Source organism: Canis aureus, chromosome 32, assembly GCF_053574225.1.
Source record: "Canis aureus isolate CA01 chromosome 32, VMU_Caureus_v.1.0, whole genome shotgun sequence".
NCBI classification, from domain to species: Eukaryota; Metazoa; Chordata; class Mammalia; order Carnivora; family Canidae; genus Canis; species Canis aureus.
In genome coordinates this window covers 34,445,691-34,451,690 of record NC_135642.1, presented here as the reverse complement: position 1 = coordinate 34,451,690, position 6,000 = coordinate 34,445,691, and the positions used below count along the sequence as shown (strand labels likewise).

Genomic DNA, 6,000 nt, shown 5'->3' with positions numbered 1-6,000 from the left:
CTATTAGTGGCAAACAAATTAAGTCCTTAAATTTTGTTGAAACAAAAGATGGAAATTTTTTAATTTACAAAAGAATTCTTAAAAGTTTATAAAAGAATTTGTTGTCCAGATTCATTTATTTCCTCCAAATTGATGTAAATAATTTCACATTGACATTTGTTGGGAGCCCAAAAGTTTTTACATCCATCAGCATTGCACCTTGGTAAGATTCAGGGTGGATTTCAGGAAAATGTTTACCTTATGAAGCGGGAGAAGGGCAATTAGTTAAAGGAGGCAGGAATGGGGTCTTCCATAGATCTCCTAAAGTCACTCACCTGGCCACCTCTCTTTTAAGCCCCAGCCCAGCCCAGCTGCCCTGTTGAGATGCTTTAGTAACTCCTGTCTCAGGGTGTGGATATTGGGAGCTTCTTAACTTAGGGTAGCAATGATGGAAATCATTATGTTCCAAAATGACAGCCACTACTCCCATGTGACTATTGAGCACTTGAAATGTGACTAGTAAGTCTGAGGAACTGAATTTTAAATTTTATTTAATTAATTAAGGGTAAATAGCCAACATGGGAAGGGGGTACCATATTGGACAGTGCAGAGCTAGGGATTCAGCAATGTTCTAGGCTTGGTTTTCCACTTGATCAAGGGACTGAACTCTTGAGTTTTTGCTCATGGTGGAGAGGAGATGGTAATCCAGTCCCTTTTCTTCTGCAGTTAGATCAAAGCCTCCCTCATCCATAACCCCCACTCCATCACCTCCTCTGGTCCATACTTCGATACAGAAATCTTGAGATATTTGAAAGCAACATCTTAAAAATTTTTTTAAAGATTTTATTTATTTGACAGAGAGAGAGAGAGAGAGAGAGCACAAGTAAGCAGAGGAAGCAGGCAGAAGTAGAGGGAGAAGCCCAATGCTATGTGGGGCTCAATCCCAGGACCCTGGGATTATGACCTGAGCCAAAGGCAGATGCTTAACCAGGCGCCCCTGAGAACAAAATCTTAATGTGGGGTTGAAAGGCAGGATGGATGGTAATCCCAGATCCACCCTTCTGACTTTGTGACCTGCACCATTCTGAGTATCCGTTTCCTCTGAGTTTAAATGAATCTTTTGTCCTGGCTGTCAGCCTTTGAACAGAAATATCCCAAGAAGGAAACAGTGGGCAGGAGTTATTGCCCAACGAGAGACAAGCAAACTGAGCCTATAAGGTCAAGAGAAAAGCAGTTCAGGTGCTCTGCATCTGTGAATGGTCAAGAGAGGACAGAGAGTAGTTGGGTAGTTATGCAACATGGGGTAGTTATGAGGATATAACTCAGGTGAAGGCTGTGATGGCTAATTTTATGTGTCAGCTTGATGGGCCAAGGGATGTGCAGATAGCTGATAAACATTTCTGGGTTCTGGTAACTCCTGGAAGAGATTAGCATTTGAATAGTAGAGTGAGTAAAGATCACTCTCATCACTGCAGAGGGCATTTATCCAACGCAGAGAGGGCCCAAAGAGAAAACAAAAGGCAGGGGAAGAGCAAATTTATTCTCTGTGCTTGAGCTCGAAGACACATTTTCTATTGTCCTTGGTCTTTGGCACTCCTGGTTCTTGGGCCTTGGACCCAGAGTCACAGCACTGGCTCCACTAGTTCTGTTTTTCCAGTTTGAACTGCACACCACCAGCTTTCCTGGGCCTCCAACTTGAAGACAGCAGAGCATAAGATCTCTTCTCAGCCTCCTTAATTGTGTGAGCCAGTTCCTCCTAATAAATCTTTATATTTTTAAAAATCTTTGTATTTCTATATATGCTCTATTAGTTCGGGTTGGATTACCACCAAAAGTTAGGCTAGTGTCTGACTCCGCGGGCTAGAGAAGATACTGTACTGAGAAAATTGCTGAAAAACTGGAGTCCTGGACCCTACCCACAAGGCATGTGGTAAGCACACTGCAAATTTCGAACCCCTTTAAGTGCAGAAAAGCTACTAACTTCTTGCAAAATACAGTACTAGCATGAAATGCTAAAAGATATACTAAGCAAAAATAGAGCAAGGTACACCAACTCCTCCTAGTACCAGCTTATAGAACCAATTTTTTAAAAAGATTTTGCTTATTCACAAGAGGCACAGGGGAGAGAGAGAGAAAGAGAGAGAGGCAGAAGCAGGCTCCGTGCAGGGAGCAGGACATGGGACTCAACCTAAGGTCTCCAGGATCACGCCCTGGGCTGAAAGCAGTGCTGAGCCACCTGCTGCCCAGAAAATACAAATATTTAAAAGAGACTTTCACTTCAGCAACTAGCCAGAGTGAAAACAAAGTTAGTACAAAATTTAGCACTAAGCACATTAGTGGGGAGTAAAGACCACAACACTTAAAAGTGCAACATACATAACAGCTTGCTCACCAACATCTTATTCCCCTTGTGATAAAAGCACTTAATGCCTTAACAGGAGAATAAATGTCCCAAACATCTAATTTTTATACCTTATAGATAGTCCTGTTTAAAAAACAGGACCTCAAAAAATTGGTTTAAGACTCAGAATTGTTCCTCTCCACGGAAATCTTTAGTAAAAGGCGAAAGATTTATGCGATATGAAGAGAAACCAGAGTATGACTGTGGTACTTGCTAACTTATTTTTCAGGTAAATGCAACTCCTAGTACACTGAGGGTGGTTATTTATCACGAAAGTTAGTGCCTACGGAAATTTATCCAAGGAATTGGGAAAATAACATCCTTACACTTAGAAAAGTCAAATAAGAATTCTTTTTTTACTTGATGACAATATACTATTTGCAGTGTATTATGGGTATGCAAATGAGTCTGACTAATCACCCTTCAGACTCCGGAAATAGTGTTCAAAACGGTGCTCTGGTATATAGTAATGTAATTGACTTTTATTTATCTCCCTTGCATTCAGCAATCTTAAACTCTGGTTATAGTGATTGTAGATTCTATTGGATGTTGTATGTAGACAAGCATATCATCTGAAAATGACAACTTTGTTTTTCCCTCATAAATCTATATTTTTTATTATTTCTTTTTCTTGTTTGATTTAACTGGTTGGGAACTCTGGTAGAGACATTGAACTGAAACAATGATAGTGGAAATCTCTTTCTTATTCTGATCATAGCTTTTTTTCTTTAAGCTTTTTTTTTTTTTTTAAGCTATGATCAGAATCATGATATGCAAATTTCTCACTGGGGAAAGAGGCAGAGACATTGGGCTCCCTACAGGGGAAAGAGGCAGAGACACAGGCAGAGGGAGAAGCAGGCTCCCCGTGGGGAGCCCAATGTGGGACTCAATCCCAGGACCCTGGGATCCCCACCTGAGCCAACGGCAGATTTTTTTAACCACAGAGTCACCCAGCTGTGCCCTGTTCATAGTTTTCACTGGACCACCATTAAGTGAGAAATTTGCTGTAGACAGGTGAGGCATCATGAGCAGGCAATCTATGCAGTTGCCCTGTGCTCGCTCATACGGCCACAGCTCAGCGTCACCTTCATGAAATTCTTAGTCATTTTGAAAAAAGATCCTGCATGTTCATTTTGTACTGGGCCTCAAAAGGATTCTGGTAGAAACTCTTCTAATTAAGGTAGTCCCATTCTATTCCAAGTTGCCATGATTTTTTTTTTTTTTATTGTACTAGAGGTTAGCATTGAGATAATCATAAGTTTTCTCTTTTAATCTATTAATATGGAAAGTTACACTCACAGACTTTCTATCATAAATCATTCCTGCAGTCATAGCCTAAACTCTATTTTGCAATTATGTATTTTTAAATAGACTTTATTGTTTAGAAAAGTGTTAAATATACAGAAAAGATGTGAAGATAGTGCAAAGAGTTCTGTATATCCCACACCCATTTGCCTCTATCACTAACATGTTAGTATGGTACACTTGTTAAAATTAATGGCTCAATAGTTTATAGTTTATACAGATTTGTTGAGTTTTTTATGTTATGTCTTTTTTTCTGTTCAAGGACCCTCTCCAGAATATTATATTTAGTTGTCATGTCTCCTGAGAGTCCTCTGAGCTGTAAGTTTCTTATACTTTCTTTGCTTTGATGACCTAGTTTTGAGGCATCCTGGTAAGATATTTTGTAGAATGTCCTTCTACTGGGATTCATCTGATGTTTTCCTTATGATCAGACTGGGGTAATGTGTTTTTGAGAGGAAAACTTCATAGATAGATTGCCATTTTCATCACCTCATTTCAAAGGTATGTACATCAACATGACTTATCCCTCCTGATATGATGATATTAATCACCTCCAGAGAGGAGACAGGGCTGAAGGTTGAATCAATGGCCAATTATATAATTAATTGTGCCTAAGTAATGAAACTTCCATAAAACCCCAAAAAAGGATGAGGTCCAGAGAACTTCAAGATTGGTGAACATGTGGATATGCAGGGAGAGGAGTGTACCCAGAGAGAGTATGGAAAGCATCTCTTCCCACATACGTTGGCCTGTGTATCTCTTCCATATGGCTGTTATTGAGTTATATCTTTTTAAAATATTTTATTTATTTGAGAGGGAGTGAGAGAGAGAGAGAGAGCGCGAGAGTGAGAGAACATGAGTGGTGTGAGGGACAGGGGAAGAATTATACTCCCTGCTGAGCAAGGAGCCTGATGCAGAGCTTGACCCTGGGATCATGAGCTGAAGGCAAATACTTAACTGACTGAGCCATCCAGGTGCCTCAAGTTATATCTTTTATAATAAACCAGTAATCTAGTAAGTAAACTGTTTTCCTGAATTCTGTGAGTTACTCTAGCAAATTAATCAAATCTGAGGAGGAGGGTGATGAAAACCTTCAATTTATAGTTGGCTGGTCAGAGGTACAGGTATAGCCTGGACTTGCCATTGCAACAAAAATTTATGAGAGATGCAAAGAAACAGAAGAAGTATGACCTATACATTGTTGAATAAAGCAGTCAACAGAAACTGCCTGTGAAGGCAACCAGATGTTGACTTGAACAAAGACTTGAAAGTAGCTATTACAAATATGTTTAAGGAAGTAAAGTAAGTATGGTATGAGGACAATGTCACATCAAATAAAGAGTATTAATAAAAGGATAAAAATTATTGAAAAAGAAACAAATGAAAATGCTGGATTTGAAAACTACAGTAATTGAAATGAAAAATTCACCACAAAGATTCACAATAGATGTTAACAAGCAGAAGAAAGAACTAGCAAACTTGAAGATAGATCAATAGAGATTATGTAATCCAAAGAATAGAGAGGAAAACAATGAAGAAAATTAACAGAGCCTCAGAGAAATGTGGAACACCATTAAACACATCAACATACGTGTAATGGGAGTACTAGAAGGAGAGAAGGGAGAAAGGAGAGGAAAACAATATTTGAAGAAATGATAGCTGAAAACTTCCCAAATTATAGAAAAACAATCATTTACATATCCAGGAAGCCCAGTGAATTCCGTGTGGAATACATTCAAAGAGATCCACAAACAGACATATAGTAAAAATGCCAAAAGTCAAAGACAAGGAGGGGACTTTTTAAATTTTTTTTATTTTAACCAGGTTCCATGCCCAACAATGGGACTTGAACTCACAATCCTGAGATCAAGAGTCACATGCTCTACTGATTGAGCTAGCCAGGCACCCAAGGAATGAACCTTGGAAGCAGCAAGAGAATAATAAATCATCAGTTAAAACAGAACCCAAATGAAGTTAACAGCAACAAAGCCAGCCAGAAGGCAGGGAGATAACATGTTCAAAGTGCTCACAGAAGGGGTACCTGGGTGGTGCAGTGGGTTAAGTGTACAACTCTTGGTTTTGGCTCAGGTGATCTCAGGGTTGTGAGATTGAGCCCCACATCCAGCTCTGTGCTCAGCATGGAGTCAGCTTGGGATTCTCTTTCCTCTTCCTCTGTCCCTCCTGATCATTTTCTCTCTCTCTTTCTCAAATAAATAAATCTTTTTTAAAAAAGTGCTCAAAGAGAACACTGCCAACCAAAATCCTATATCCAAAAAAAGCGATCTTTTAAAAATGAAGTCAGGGGCTCCTGGGTG

The 6,000-nt window shown here is 39.4% G+C and overlaps 1 non-coding gene across 1 annotated transcript; it reads right to left on the bottom strand.

The window, feature by feature from the left end:
- Positions 1–2,460: 2,460 nt before the first annotated feature.
- On the bottom strand, positions 2,461–2,579 carry LOC144303677 (U5 spliceosomal RNA). Its single transcript, XR_013370658.1, has one exon. It is a non-coding gene; the product is annotated as a U5 spliceosomal RNA (small nuclear RNA).
- Positions 2,580–6,000: the final 3,421 nt, after the last annotated feature.